Source organism: Mustela erminea, chromosome 3 (genome assembly GCF_009829155.1).
Source record: "Mustela erminea isolate mMusErm1 chromosome 3, mMusErm1.Pri, whole genome shotgun sequence".
Classification (NCBI taxonomy): Eukaryota; Metazoa; Chordata; class Mammalia; order Carnivora; family Mustelidae; genus Mustela; species Mustela erminea.
In genome coordinates, this window is record NC_045616.1 from 22,368,108 (window position 1) to 22,383,974 (window position 15,867).

At 37.9% G+C, this 15,867-nt stretch overlaps 1 protein-coding gene across 8 annotated transcripts in view; it reads left to right on the plus strand.

Annotated features, from left to right (window-relative positions):
* The window catches only part of PRR16 (proline rich 16), a 309,827-nt gene that overhangs the window by 31,700 nt on the left and 262,260 nt on the right, over positions 1 to 15,867 (plus strand). Inside the window, exon 2 of one of the 8 annotated variants that reach the window (XM_032335439.1) lies at positions 10,728 to 10,835. The exons of the other annotated variants lie outside the window; for them this stretch is intronic. The gene's annotated coding sequence lies outside the window, so the exon portion shown is untranslated. The remainder of the gene's footprint in view (positions 1 to 10,727; positions 10,836 to 15,867) is intronic. 8 annotated transcript variants of the gene reach the window in all.

The following is a 15,867-nucleotide window of genomic DNA, read 5'->3' on the forward strand; positions in this document are numbered from 1 at the left end:
GAACGTATATGTCTTTTGACAAATAAGGGACAATTTCTTTGAGTACTTTTTTTGTAAACCTGTCTTTCTCCAGTGAAATGATTAAGTCCTTTGGTTAAGTCCTTGTAGATCCCTGAGTCTCTTGTTCTTGTTGTTGCTATTGCTATTCTCAGTCTATTTTCACTGTTTTCCAGATTGGATTATTTCTGTATTGTTCAATCTAATTTGTAATGTCCAAATAAATTTGCTGTCTCTTTCATTTGTCCCCTCCATTCTTTTGTTGAGCCTATTCACTGAGTTTTTAAAATACAATAATCAGAATTTAAAACTTCTGATTATTGTATTTTCACCACTAAAACTTATATTTGCCTGTTCTTTATATCTTTGATTTCTTTGCTGAGTCATTCTACTTTTTTTATTTGTTTCAAGTATATTCATATTTTTTGTATTTCAAGTATATTCATATTTGTTTCAAGTATACTCATAATTATTTACTGAAGTTTTTTTGTGTGTGTGTGCGATGGCTTCTCTAAAATCTTTCTCTGGTATTTTTATCATCAAGATATTCATATCTATTGACTGTCTTTTTTTTTTTTTTAATTTACTTTGGAAAATTTCTGTTTCTTGGGATGATGAGTGATTCCCAACTAAAAGTGGGACCTTTTGGGTAATGAGAGTCTGTGAGGTGAATGTAGTACATCATTACCACTAGAATAGGTACAAATTCACTTGCTGTACTCTTGTCTGTCGATACCCAAGGGAAGGAAAGAAAGCTATAGGAAGGGGAGGAGTAGTTTTTACTATCCTTTGGGTATGAAAGTTCAGGTTCTCTCCATAGTCTACCTTTTCTGGAGTGCCTCTATAGAGGGTCTGAAAGGTGGGAGTCTTGACTCCCTACTTGGTCTTTGCTGCTCTAGATGGGAGTGGGTCCCCAATTTTTCTGTGGTATTTGGTTGGAGTACAGCAGTGGTTATCTAAATTTTCCTGTCCTGGGAGGCTGTACTTTTCCTGGTTATTTGGCTAGACAGAGAAAGCTTTCTGTTGGGCCTTAATTTTTAGTCTACTTCCCTTGATATTACCAGCTTGCTGGCTCCTTCAGCAACAAGTCACAAATATATAGTACAAAAAGAAAATTCATGGGACTCCCAACATTTTTTTCCCTTGGATTTTTCTCCCCCTGGGTCCCTAGTTGTTTTTCTCTTTTCCTTTTAGAGGCCTATTATGTTCATTTTGTATGCAATGTGCAGGGATTTTAGATGTACTTCATGGGAGTAATAAAGTACATCTACCCCATGTCTTTGGAAGCAGAAGCCTTGATACCATTTGCTTTTAAACAGGAACATTAAGCAAATTCTATATTTGTGATAGTATAGACATATTATAATAATTAAACTTTTTGGGCTAAAATGTTAACATTTAAATCACGAATCTCAATAAGGCAGTCACCAAAGAGAAGCATTAATTCTTAATTTCTTGCCTGTTTATGATTAGATAACAGAAACACCACATGGAAAACTGAGTCTCTGAAGAATTTTGTATTTTCTGTCACTCTCATTAAAGAAAATACAAATATAGAAATTACAGTAAAGGTCATGTAGTATTCTTATTTTTTGTTATTAAAAGAAGTGGTCTTTCAGAAGTGGCCTTCCAGTGGGCTGTGCCAAATAAAGTAAATTCATGTAATGCTCACTTCTATAAATTTTATATCCTTCCTTTTTTTGTTTATGTTACAGGTTGATTAGAAATTCATGTTTTGGATAAGACTCCCTTGTGCTTATTTTTAATCTTATTATTTTGATCTTATGATTTATTCCTACATAATAGCCAAGAATCCTTAAAAAACAAAGTAAGCAACTATAATATGTAAGATGATGGAAACACAAAGTGAATAGTTCTGAATTCAGGGAAGAGACATTTAATTTCAAATGACAGAACTGTTAAACTTGTCAACTGAAATAATATAAAGGATTCTTCCTGAGCATATAGAGTAAATGTGAAAGACCATAGAAAGGTAGAAATGTGTAAAATTAATAAATAAGGAATCTTCAGAATTGGCTTTATTATTTGTGAGCAACACACTTCATTTAATGACATGAATTAAATTAATTGCACTTTGCTTCTGAATTCTACCACTTACTTTTAAGTGGTAATAGGTTTGTGCTAGTATTGGGGAAAGATGTTCTATCCATCAAAAGTTTAACTAGGACATCTGGGTTGCTCAGCAAGGTAAGCTTCTGCCTTCAGCTCAGGTCATGGTCTCAGGGTCCTGGGATAGAGCCTCGCATCAGGCTCTCTGCTCAGTGGGGAGCCTGCTTCCCCTTCTCTTTCTGCCTGCCTCTCTGCCTATTTGTGACCTCTGTCTGTTCAAATAAATAAATAAAACCTTTTAAAAAAAGTTTAACTACATGCTAGATATTTCTTTTGTCTAGAGAAAAAGCATGGATTAGAAATATAAAGTCACATACACATGCATGGACACACACCCAACTGGATCTCCATAAGCAAAGATTAACTTCTAAAAATAAGTGTAGTTAATGATGGTATGATGAAGAAGTAATTATTTGCTACCCTCCCCTATTTGCACTTAGTCCTTTGAGGGGACATGATTAATAAACAGTATATTTTCTACAATTTGAAGGGTATTTATGTTAAGATGATATTTCTGTATGTTGGTTCAGGTCTCATTCATAGAAATGAATGGAACCATTCAAATAAAAAAAATGTTAGAGAATGTGATCTAGTGTTTCATAAAATAAAAGAATAGGCTGGTATACATATGAAAAATTACTGTGGAAGGCAGGAGGTAGTCAGACATTTTCAAAACAAAGCTAATAAAGATCTAAATTGGAATAAGAAGTCTAGAGGACACTTTTTTAGTATCTTTCAGAAGCAGTGCAAACCCTGTGTCCCTGGAATTTCACTTCAGAGAATCAGTTTTAAAGAAATAACCAGAAACTGAGAAAAACTGAAATAAGAGTGTGCCTCAAAGTATCTGTCTGTTTCCTGTTCCTTTGTCTATGTTTATTCTTAATTTTCTTCATGAGTCTGCTTTTATTTGTCTTCTATAGTTGACAACTTTTCCAGGAAAAGAAGTGCAATAAACTTTGTTTTCAATAACATGTATCAAAATTGTAACATTTAAACCCTATAAGGTAGTAGCCAGTCAAGGGTTACATATTCTTCTTATTGTCTTTTTTACTCCTTAGGCACAAAATCCCCTTAATTCTTCCCTGTGTCTGTGACAGGAATGTTTTAAATGGAAGAAAAAAGAAATTGTAATAAAAAAAATAACTGATGTGTTAAGAGGCTCTGTGTACTTAAAGTGCAAGGGCCACCTGGTGCGGAATCTGCTGGTCTTGGTTTAGAGTCCAGCTTTGTTACTGACCTTTGGCAAATCTGTTAATCCCTCCAGAGGCAGTTTTCTCTTTATTTGTTGAAACATATGATGTTCCTGTTTTTGTTGGTCGAAATAGTTCTCTACTGGCTATTTCTGGTTCAACCTAATAAAATGAATGGTAAGTTTTCTCCTAGCGCCAATGATTTGTGAGTTTATTGTAGAGTGTATTGTCTGGAAAAAAATAGTTTATTCTTATTCAAACGATCTGCTTTAAGAGGCAAAGGAGACTCTGGCCATTCAAAAAGCTTCTCATACTAACTAGTGAAATGGTTAGTTTATCCTTTCATTTAAAAAATATTTTCCTGGTTCACAATCCCATGTTATGTTGAAGCACAAAAATAAAATACTAGGGGTCCCCTAGTTGTAAAAAGTCAATTGTTTCACATTCATTTAATCTCGAAGACATCAAATTCCACCAATAAATCTAATAAAGTTTAAGAATAAATTACAAAATATCAGTACTGAGCCTTTTTGTAAATGTCGTAAAAATAATAAAATGAATCAGACTCTAGGGACTCAAGTATTTTGTGTTTGATGAAATGAGGGAAAAGGAGAGAAAATGTAGACCATAGGAAAATATTTGCTTTAAAATGATGCAAATTATAAGCATTTAAAGTTTTTTTTTTTTTTTAACTAATACAGTTCTATTCTTTTACAGTTTCCAAGAAGTCACATAGTCTTACATGGTCTAATTTTAGGGGTAGGAAAAATGAGTTTGCTGATATAGAATACTCTAATAGAAATAACAGTAGTCACAGGGTCATTGCAGGGGAAATCCGGAAACGGATTACTGTATTTTTGAAGTATGGTGAAAGAAGAGGGCAGAGAGATTCAGATAACTTCAAAGAGCTGGGACTAGTTATTATTACTCTGGTAAGATTTACACTTCTTGGGGAGAAGAAACTGTAAAATATTCCACGTGTTGGAGACAGATATTTGGTAAAGGTTCAGGCCTTGTACACCCTCTCCTTCCCTCTGCTCTGGCCATGGTGCTGATTCTGCTGGACATTAACAGCCCAACACACCTTGCATCATCTCACATTGGACGTGTCAGTGGCAACACACCAGAATCAGGAGATGTGCATTTGGAGTCTTACAGCATATTACATCCTAGTGGAGACAAATCAAAAGGGTCGGTGAGAATTTCTTTGAGTTCCTACTAGACATTTCTTATCTACAAAGCTGAGGAGTTAGTGAAGAAATTGTGTCGATGTGTCATGTATCAAGCTGATAGGTTGAAAAGAAACTCTTGTGCTTCAGTCTTTGATAAGTACTTTCGATTAACAAAGAGATCAGGGAGTCCCTCCTCATTTGGTTGATGGGGCAGTGACCATTTGGTCTAAGAAGGGCAGTCTCTGGAAGAAAACGATGATGTGGTCCATAGAGAGGAGCTCATGCAGGGATTCAGAAGAGGGCATCAAGCCAGTTCTTTGCTGCACAGCAATGGTGCAGTCCTTGTCAGCCACGGGGAATCTCTCTGAAGCCAAGAGTCTGAAGGAGATGACAATGCCTGTGTCCTTTTCATGCTGCTTCTGAGGCATATTGAATGCAACTGCCAGAGAGTCACCCACTCAGGGATTACCTCCATCGTCATGTTGAATCCCTCAGGGCCGATTGTCACAAATCTTTAGGCAAAGAAACGTTCTGCATCTTTAAGGATTTGATTCCACTAACCAAGGGGAACAGGAAGACAGAATTGATGCTAGAAGGCAGGGTTACTCGTGCTTGACGTTGGCAGCTTTTATGGTAGCACCTCTCTGCATTCTAAGAAATTCCCTCACTTTGGTGTTATTTTTTCTGTACATGTTTGGAATGTAATCTGGAGAATCAAGCTGTGTTTCAGTAGTGTCAAGAATAATGCTAAAAAGAATTCCACCTGATTAATTTAATCCTCTTTCCTTTCTCCCCTCCTGCTCTTTTTCTTCTGCCTTTCCAAATACTTTTCTGACTATTAGAAATGAGTTGCAGATAATAGAAACTTAATGAGGCTTCTCATAAGTATTTGAACCGAAAACTTAAATGTCTAAAGAATTACTGCTGGGCCCTTTAATAAAGGAACAATTTGTAATGCATTTGGTTATTAAGTGCTCCAAAGCAAATGTAATGAAAACAGTCCAAGTTCTGGATAAGAACTCTAACAGGGAGTTGGTTACTTTACACCTGTCTGAATATGGCTTTTGCTTCCTGCCTGGACAAGGTGTCCAGTCATAAATGGATTTCTCAGATGGGCTTCTTTGTACCTCACTTATCAGATGGAGAGAGGGTTTGAGTAAATGCAGCTAAAATTCCAAGCATGGGTCTCAAATTTTACTTTGAGAGTGTTCATCGTGAAGGATTATCAGACTCTCCATCACTGGAGGACAGAGGTTTCATGCATTTAGCAGTTGTTTAAATGTCAATTATTTTAATGCAAAAACTGGCATGGGATTTTCCATTTTTCTTTGAACAGATTGCTGAAGAGTAAGTTTTAAATAGGTTGAAACCTTCTGTTGTCTTTTCTCTCTCTTTTTTTTTGTTGTTGTCTTTTCACTTTGACTAAGTCTCAAAAGCTGTACATCAACCTTATTCATAAATTATTTGCATGTCTACCTTAAACTGATACAATATCTACTTCTAAATTTGCTACCTCTCTTCTGAAAGTGTATATATGTCTGTTTTATGTATCCATGTACATATATGTAAATGAAAATACACTTCCCTTTTTGTGAAGTCACACGTAAGCTTGTTTTATGTCCTCACAAAGTCATATCACTTGACAGAAGAATAAAAGTTTCCTTGCCTTGAAAACTTAAAAATACTGATGTCACAGCAATGATACTTTAAAAGCAAATGAAGAAACAGACAAACACAATATATGGAGACTATTGAGTATTTTCATATGCAATCTTTTTGAGTCACCAACTATGTATCTCCATTTCAATTTGGAATTTTGATAAAAGTTACCTTTTAGGTTCATTTACAATTCCTTCCATTTTTATTCCACCTTACAAGGAAAGGACACATACAATCTTATTTTAGAAGAAATCCCTAAAGACAAAAATTAAAACATTGAAATATGTTTTGTTACGATATTTCTAAATAATGTTTAAAAGTCTCTGCCAGAGACATGGACTGATGGTCACTGAATGCACGCATGCTGTAAGCTGAACTAGTTTGTATAAGTTAGGACTCTGTTCAAGTTTTAAATTATAGAAAACCTGATTAATAGTGGCTAAAATTTACGACAGTGATTTTTTTTTATGTAACAGTGAATTCTGGAGCGGGCAGTCCAGGGCAAAAGCAACATATTCACAGTGTCATGAAGCAATCAGCCCTCTTCTGTCTTTCTAATTTTTTACCCATGTCATATAATCTCCCCTTGTGGTGATAAAACAGCTGCTGTACATCCAGCATTGCATCGGTTTTCTGGTAGAAAGAAGGGAGAAGAACAGAAGTCCAAAGAGGGCTCAGAAGAGCTTACCAGCTGTCTATTCCTTTAAAAAGTTTTCCTTTCTGTTCCATCTCATTGGATACACTTGGGTCCCATAGCAAGCAAGGAGGCTGGAAAGGTGAGGATTTTAGCTTTCTGGCCTCAGAAGAAGACACTTGCCATGGCGTTGGAGATTAATTTTGATATCTGCCATCCTACTCATTACAACTTTCTCTCAGTGATCATGCCAGGCCAAAGAAATCCCAAAGAGGGACCCTTTGATTTTCAAATTTAGCCAACCAACTCCTCCTTTTCAATCTGATCATTGAATGATTTAACTTCTATGCCATTTTTTGGTTTTTTGAGGCTATATTCAGAAACCCTGAAGAAACTAAATGCATAAAGATGCCCTCTTTCTAGAATATGTCACACCTTCCTGAGAAAATACTCCACATTTACTCTTGAAGATTTACACTAAGGCATTTTTATGTTATATGTATATGCCTGTATCTGCCAAAGCTAAAATGGACATTAAGATTTATTTTGTTAAGATTTATAACGTTTTGATGACATTATATCTAGAAATTACTTGCTTCAGTTACAAAGCAAACTTTTCATTGATTATTGTTCCTAATTTATGAGTAGTGTTTTTTGGTTTGGAAAACCTTCCAGTTATCAAATTTAGCCCATGTGTGACTGCGTGCAAATAGTTGCCATATCTCAACAATTTAGTTTGCTCTTCTTCCAGAAGTAAGAATTCCCTCAGGATCAGCATCCTACAATAAAGCGCTAGTTCTTTTATAGTCTTTATTTCAGATGGAGGAGGCATGGTGGGAGAAAGGAGAAGGTACAATAGTTAACAGCCTTTCAGAGTCATTCTGGAGTGTCATGCAGCAGCAGGAGCTTAGCGATTCAGAGAGTAGCCATCCCTGCCAGATACCATTTTCCAGAACTTTCCAAACTATTTCCTGTTGTGTTTGTATATAGAAACAACTAGACACCAAACAATGTATTCGTATCAGTAGCAGATACAGCTGGTTACCTCCCTCCTGAATATTCCCTCTCTCTGCTTTCATGTCAGAATCCCAGGATGGGAGGCCTGGTGGCTCAGTCAGTTAAGTGTCTGCCTTTGGCTCAGGTCATGATCCCAGGGTCCTGGGTTCATGTCCCACTTCGGGCTTCTGGTTCAGCAGAGTCTGCTTCTCCCTCTCTCTTAACCCCTCCCCTGCTCGTGACCACTCTCTCTCCCATTCTCTTTCAAATAAATAAATAAATAAATAAAATTCTTAAAAGAAAAAAAAAAAAGAATGCCAGTATTGTTGGAAGTGCTAAGGTGCCCCCGCCCCAGAATAATGATACTTTTCAGCCTCTTTTACTCAAATGTGACACTGTTAAGTAGTGGCATTCTGAATGCAAGTCATTGGTAATGCTTCCAGGAAATGTTTTAAAAGGTAGTAAACAGCTGCACATACCACTCTCCTTTTTCTTCCTTTCCTCCCCTTGGTGTCGTCTGGAATAGGGATAAAATGCCCCAGGACACAGTTGCCCTTCTGAGCTGTCAGGATAAAAAGTCACACTGAGATGGGTGACATCTGGAGTATTCATTCCAGACTTCTTGTAGTTGTGGCTTCAGCTCTGGAGTGCTTAAAATTGGGCTTTCTGTGTGCTAAGTTATTTCTGTGTGCAGTGTTATTTATTAGTATTTTTTTATGTGCAACTTAACACATTTTTCAATTTAAAGGAGACTATGTGGAGACTAATGACAGTTTGCGCTCCTTTTTTTTTTTTTTTTTTTTAAAGATTTTATTTATTTATTTGACAGAGAGAGAGCACAAGTAGACAGAGAGACAGGCAGAGAGAGAGAGAGTGAGGAAAGCAGGCTCTCCACTCAGCAGAGAGCCCAATGCGGGACTCGATCCCAGGACCCTGAGATCATGACCTGAGCCGAAGGCAGCGGCTTAACCCACTGAGCCACCCAGGCGCCCACAGTTTGCGCTCCTAATAGCAGTCTGCTACAATGTGATAAAATCCACTTCCCTCAGACAGTTGATAATCCAAGAAGCCTCAATCCTTTAGAAATTACAGTAGAAAGGGAAGGCTTTAGAACAATGGTATTATCCTTCCCCTCACACTTCTCTGATATGTGCAGAATATACCTAACATTATAAAACTGTTTTTACTTAGCAGCACGGTATGTGGGTAACACCCCTCTGCAAACACTTTCGTGTTGTGCTTTGGATCTTTTTTCCATATACAAGGATCATCTTAGGTTTTATTTATTTATTTGATTTATTTGGGAGAGACAGAGAGCAGGTATTGGAGTACACACAGTAGGGGGAGGAGCAGAGGGAGAAGGAGAAGCAGACTCCCCACTGAGTGGAGAGCCCGATGTGGGGCTCCATCCCAGGACCCCGGGATCATGATCTGAGCCAAAGGCAGATGCTTAACTGCTTGAGCCACCCAGGCACTCCACATCATCTTAGGTTTTAAAGCATTAATTTGGGGACAAAGCTACTGTGTTATCAGGATCTGCTTTTCAAACAGTGACTACGTTGAACATTTATAAATGCCGCCTGTGAATCCATAAAGGCATAGGAAGTGCCAGGGTTGTCATTGTCTGAATTTAACTATTCATTACTATAAATGTTTTGTTCTGTATAATTTATAAATTCAGTTGGGTCGTGTTGGCTGGTGGTGATCATTTGCTTAATAAAACAAAATTGGTGAAGCTGGAAACCTATGCTGATGGCCCTAGCTTGCTCTGATATAAGCAGTAGTTTACACAGCCCCGTCTTCTGTTTATGTTACCTGTGACTCTAGATAGTGAATTCCCAATTAGCTAACAAAATGCAGTCTTGTAGTAAATCCTTGTCTTTTACGTTCACGCGTGTTTTGTGTTTCTTGTATTCATCTTGTAAATACTTTAACTCGCATGGTTTATGAGCAGCACAGACCCATGATGGTGTAATCGTACATCTGTGGGCCAGATTGTCCCCTTGGCTTCTGTTAGAGTTTTCCGCATCCATCTGTAGGACTGTTTACAACCATATGCTTTTGGGATCATGTGAGAGGGAAAAGGGCCCATTACGAACACCAGAAGATGGATGGCAAGTCATTCCGGGCTACTGCAATTTTTCAGTTGATGCAGTCACATGCAGGGTTGGGGGAGAGGGCAAGGGGGAAGGATGCTGGTTGCCAAGACTTTATTTTCTCAGAGTGAGGTAATCTGGAGGGAATGATGGCTGAGAAGGGCTCCCCCACAGAGGCTTTGTCTGTCTATTGACACTTCTCTTCCTCATTCTTCATAGTTAACTGCAGTAGCATTTAGACATTACTTGGAGGTGGAGGGGGCAGGTTTAAATTTGAAAGGAAGAGCTATCAATTTTCTGCTCCTGATAGCTGTTGAATTTCTGTCCTCTTTCAGTGTTAATGGAACCGGAGTGTTTCCCTAGAGTATTGAGTTAGAGTGGGTGGAAATTCACCTGAACCACCGTTGTCAGGTGACCAGCAGGGCAGTTCAGCTTTCATCATACCTGTTCCATCAAAAATGTGCACACGCAGGGAAGACTTAACCAAACTTCATTGCTGAATTTTGTATCAGCACGGAGCAATATTTAATCCACGAGTCTACCAAGACTTTAAGTGCTTTTACCAGGATATTTCTTCTGCTGTGTCAGGATGACTGATTCCCTTTTCAGTCTACTGCCCTTCTGATGTGTCAGTATTTGAATCAGTGCATCAATAAGGCTTCCACCAGCCACCACCTCTCCCCCGCCAACCCCCCTGCAAAAAAAGTTTCCAGAAGAGCCAATCTATGAAAATGTTGAAAAGACCTTACAGTAAAATAGCCCAAACTGGATAAATACATGTTTTATTCTAGCTGGGCTTATTATTTAAAGTGTTTTGTCATTAACTTACTCTGACTTGGTGCTCATTTTTCAGCTGTTAAAGCAGAAGAATGATTTATGCCTGCTTCCACAGAGATGGTATTACGAGCAAAACACTCATGATTGGCACCATGCTTTGTGTTCTCAGAAAGCTACTTAAACGGTAAATAATAACATTCAGCTTGTTACATAGGAGCTTGTTAATGTATGTTGGAATACAGTTCATAATGGAAATATGAGAAATGGATAGGTCTTGACAGTTGAAACTGCTCCTCGGTTGAAATTGCTAAGATGAAAAATTACTGTCTGGCATGCTTATCATTGTGCAACAGAGCCTGCTATCTTTGAGGGATTATTTTGCACTTCCTATCACTTGCAGAAAAGGATCATGTCCTGTGAAATGCTATCTCTACCCACATATTGGATGATAGGTGTGGTATGAAGTCACTAGTTTGTTTTTTTTGTTGTTGTTGTTTTGTTTTTTGTTTTTGTTTTTTGTTTTTTTAACTATCATAAGCATGCTTATACATGGCAGATAAAGGAGAAAGGATGCATTAGGTGGTGATGGGGGTCACTGAAAAATCAACTAATTAGATCAATCAACTAATTAGATCAATGACTTCTACCTAGCATGGTCCCAGATGGGAATACCTAGAGGATTTCTGTTCATCCCAAACCCTAGAATTTAGACAGACTGAACGGATAATTAGTGTGTCACATGTATCTTTGATGCGACATGGACAAGGAATCAGGACACCCAGATTCCAGGCCCTGTTCTGCCATGAAGGACCCTGGGCCTTTAGTTATCTCATCACTGAAATGTGGGGGTTGCCTGTTTCTACTTACTTGGAGATACTAATGTCATGGGGAGGAGTGCATAGTATGAGATTACGAGATATGGTCTGGTTTTCAGCCTTCCTGTTTCAGAAACCTGACTTATGGGCACACTGAATGTGAATCTGTCTCTTAGGATTCCCCCCAACAAGTTCCTATAAACTAATGAATAAAAGCAGAATGCCAGCATATTAATATATAATGAGAAATAGGACTACCAGAGGGGCCGTCATCTTTTGGCTAGATGATTTTTTTTTTTCCCTGAAGGCAGAGAACTTGGGAAACCAGAATATAATTAAAAGCCTGTACAGATTTCATGGAATCAGTTTAGATTAAATGGCATCAATCTAAGGTAAGTTAATTCATGCATAGAAGGCTTTATTTATCTCTGGGACCAGAGAGAACACATCTTTGGGCCAAAGCGTTCCTTCCCTTGGACCAGGCCTCTGAGAGTATGTTCATTTTCTGCATTTTTCTCAGCTTCCATTGCTGCCTCATTATTATTGATGATAACCACTTTTTCATGTCTGGGCCATTTCTAGCTCTTCAAAATAACTCACCTTATCTCTCTCTAACCCATTATATGGTGATTTTATAATTCAATTTTCAGAGGGAAACCTTATCACTCTTACTTCTAAGTTCTTGGTGGAATTTCTCTCTGTCACCCTTCCCCTCCCCTCACTGCCTATATTAGGTTCATTCAATATTTAGAGAAGTCATATCTGGGACAACTTTCTACTCACTTAATGCATTTATTTGGGAATTTCCTGGTGTTAAGAGGCAGTTAGACTTTTAGATTTTACTTTCATCCTGTAGAAAATAATCACAGTCCTTCGAAATGTGAGCTAGACAGCAGAGAAGTAAGAACATTGTTTTTGACACAGGTTCGTGTCCCATAACAAGACACACACACACTCCAAAACCTAGAGGAATCACTGAGGATGTGTTATTCCCATCAATTTTATTTTATTTATCTATTTGACAGAGAGACAGCGAGAGAGGGAACACAAGCAGGCTTCCCGCTGAGCAGGGAGCCTGATGTGGGGCTCAATCCTAGGACCCTGGGATCATGACCTGAGCTGAAGGCAGATGCTTAACTGACTGAGCTACCCAGGTGCCCCCTTCCCCCACTTCTAGAAGTCTTATAGGAAAATGAACAACCATTGTTTTTAAAAGCCTTGGTGCAAGAGAAATCTGTCTGAAGTCCCCAATCCCCACAGTTAAATTATTCAGTCTTATTCACCACAGCAGTTAGGTAATGCTTTATTAGTGTGGTTAAGGAACACTGAAAAGAAATAAAATAAAATAAAATAAAATGAAAAAAAATGCTATATGATATCATATTGGATCATTTAAGATATAATATCACAAAAAGTTAAAAGTTACAAAAATATTTTAAAAATTGAAAATAAAACTCTACAAGATTATTTAAAACAAAACTGATAAAGAGCTGAGATTTTGATTTTTTAAAGATGTAGATAACTTTCATACAATTATATTACTACATAATGGAAAAAATATTTGCTAATTTTATATACTTTAAATGTTCTAGCACCAAAAATTAATTAAGTAGGTGAACTTTGGTGTTTTATGTTTTAGATCCTATTACCTCAATCTAATAAAATTGTATTGTGAAGTTAAAAAAAAATGGACACCTGAGAGGAAAGAGGTTAATGGTGGTTCAACAACTTTACCCATCACAGCTATGCTGAATTTCAGCACTGCTCTAGATCCAGGCATCTGCTACCATTGTAGGCTCCCAGAGATATCTAGTACACCATCATGGCTGGCACCATGATTGACCAGTTCTCCCTCACCCCCAGGCAGAGGATAGTGTTCAGGGTACAGGTCTCCTTTCCTCCTGCATCCATTGTCCATTCCCTTTCTAGGAGGCAGAACTTCCTGTTTCTGTCCAGTTTTCTGAGCATCGAGGTTGTGAGAGCTCCCCAGGACCCAATCCGTAGAAGATCGTAGTTGCCTGGCTGTGTCCCTATACTTAGCAAAGAGAACCAGCAGTCCTGAGTTTGGGGTGGGGAGCTGCCAGTAAGGCTGGGGCATCTCTGGTAAAATTTGGTGTATGGAAAACCCCTTCCTCTGGACTCTTGCTCCTGGATGTTCCTCCCACATATTTGGAAGGCATGGATGAATTTCATTTTAGAGGAGGTCGGATTCTGGTAGCTGAGAAAAAAGCTTAGGATGACATTGAGACGGCACAGTACATTGAGATGTAGGCAACATTGAGTTGCCTATAGACACTCCCCAAAGTGCCTGCTTAAGACTTAAATCAGATCAGGTCCTTCTGCTTATATCCTTTCAGTGACTTCTCAGTAAACTGAAAATGTAGTCTTTTCCTCACGGCCATACCTTTTTAACATCATCCCAGACTTTTCTGTCCTTTGCTCATTATAACGTAGCCACACTGATTCCCCTCCAATTCCCAAAGGTTCATACTCTGTAGGCTCAAAATCTTCAATACCTTCCTCTACCCAGAGTCTTGACTGTCCTGTTCTTCATCTGACTCATTCATTCTCAGACCCTGAGTGCTGGCCTTGTGCTGCCCTTCCTAATATTCTCTACTATATCACTGTGTTCTCCTTTGTCTTCAAACTTTTCATAGAACTTGTCACTCTTTAGACTTTTATATTTACCTGTTTTTTTAAGCGACACAAGGTCAGTGAGAACATCTGTTTCTTATAAAATCATATGACTAGTATTTAGTACCACTTCTGGCATATAGTAGGTGCTCAGTAAGTGTTTTATAAATGAATGATGATGAGATGAGTCTAAGTTTCTAGCCTTAGGATGTACTGATTCTCTGTGCCCTTGTGACAAGCGGCATTCACAATGCTTGCACAGTCACTCAGTCCAAGGGTTCAATTTAGTTCTGTATGGAACGGAAGGCTCATGTAAAACCTGTGATAAAGGAATATTGATGCACGTTCTTTACCTGCCAAAGATGTATATATGAAGTGTATTATCTGTCCCCTCATATCTTCCAGGGACTCCTTAATATTCCTGTAAACCGTCTCCTTTTTTGAAGTAGAAAGATAAACATTAAATGTCCTATTCTATTTTCAGATGAAGTGCCATCATAAAATAATCTCCTTTGTAAAGTAATGGGAAAGTGCTGTGTGATTGATAATTCTGGTGATGTGATCCTACTGACGATAGTGGGTGACAGAAGGCCTGTGTAATGTAGCTGAGCGTGACACCTTTCTTAGGAAATTGCTTGGCTTACACAGCCTCAGGGGTACTGTCCCTACTGATCATTGTTCTTTTAAAAGTCTTTATCAGTTTTTGACACAGTCTCCACATGTATGTGCATTCTCATTTCCTCCGTAAACACAACATGCTTCTCACAATCAGCTATAAGCAATGTGTTACAGAAAATTCATCCCTGGAAAGAGGAATACAGTGCATCTTGTGTGATTGGGGATTAGGCAAAGATCCCACATTCATTATTTTTATAGCATTGAGATATTCTGAGATTACTTTGCTTTTCTTCAGTTGGAAGGAGCAGTCATCCCCACTTATCCCTGGGGAATATGTTCCAAGCCCCCCTTGGAGGTCTGAAACCATGAATAGTACTGAACCCTCTATCTACTGTTTTTTTTTTTTCTTTTTCTACACATACCTACTTTGTGATCCAAATTTAATTTATAAATGAGGCCTAGTAAGAGAGTAACAATCATGACTGGTAAGAAAATAGAGCAATTATAGTAATATATGATAACAAAATTATGTGGATGTGGTCTCTGTCTTAAAATATCTTAAGGCCCTGTACTCACCCTTCCTCTTATGATGACATGTACTGACAAAATACCTCTGTGTGATAAGGTGAGGTGATGAGAGGAAGTGAGGAGACTGACGAAGACGTTGTGATGGAGCTGTGGTGTGACTACCATTGACCTTCTGATCTGATGTCAGAAGGAGGATCCTCTTCTTCAGACAACAGCTGACTTGATGTAACTGAAAGTCGGACATAAACCTGTGGAGAAGGGGGAGCTTCTAATATTATATTATATTATATTATATTACTATATTCTAATTATATTGCATTAATTAATTATAATACATAATATATTACAGATATTTTATATATAATATGTATTATATATATAAAATATTGATATCATTTCTTTCTTCAGTGCTCTCTGGAGAGAGGCTGACCTAAAACACCTGTCAAGTGTCAATGATGTTGTCTTTTCTCCTTACTGAGAATATTCTGGCAGGTGATTTTTCCTTTTCCAATAGGTCTCTCTTATTAGTACAGCTGTTTACCCTATATTGTATTTCCATTACAGCTCGAATTGGAGAATTTTTATGTTAGAAAGTAAAAAAAAAAAAAGAAAGTCTTTCAA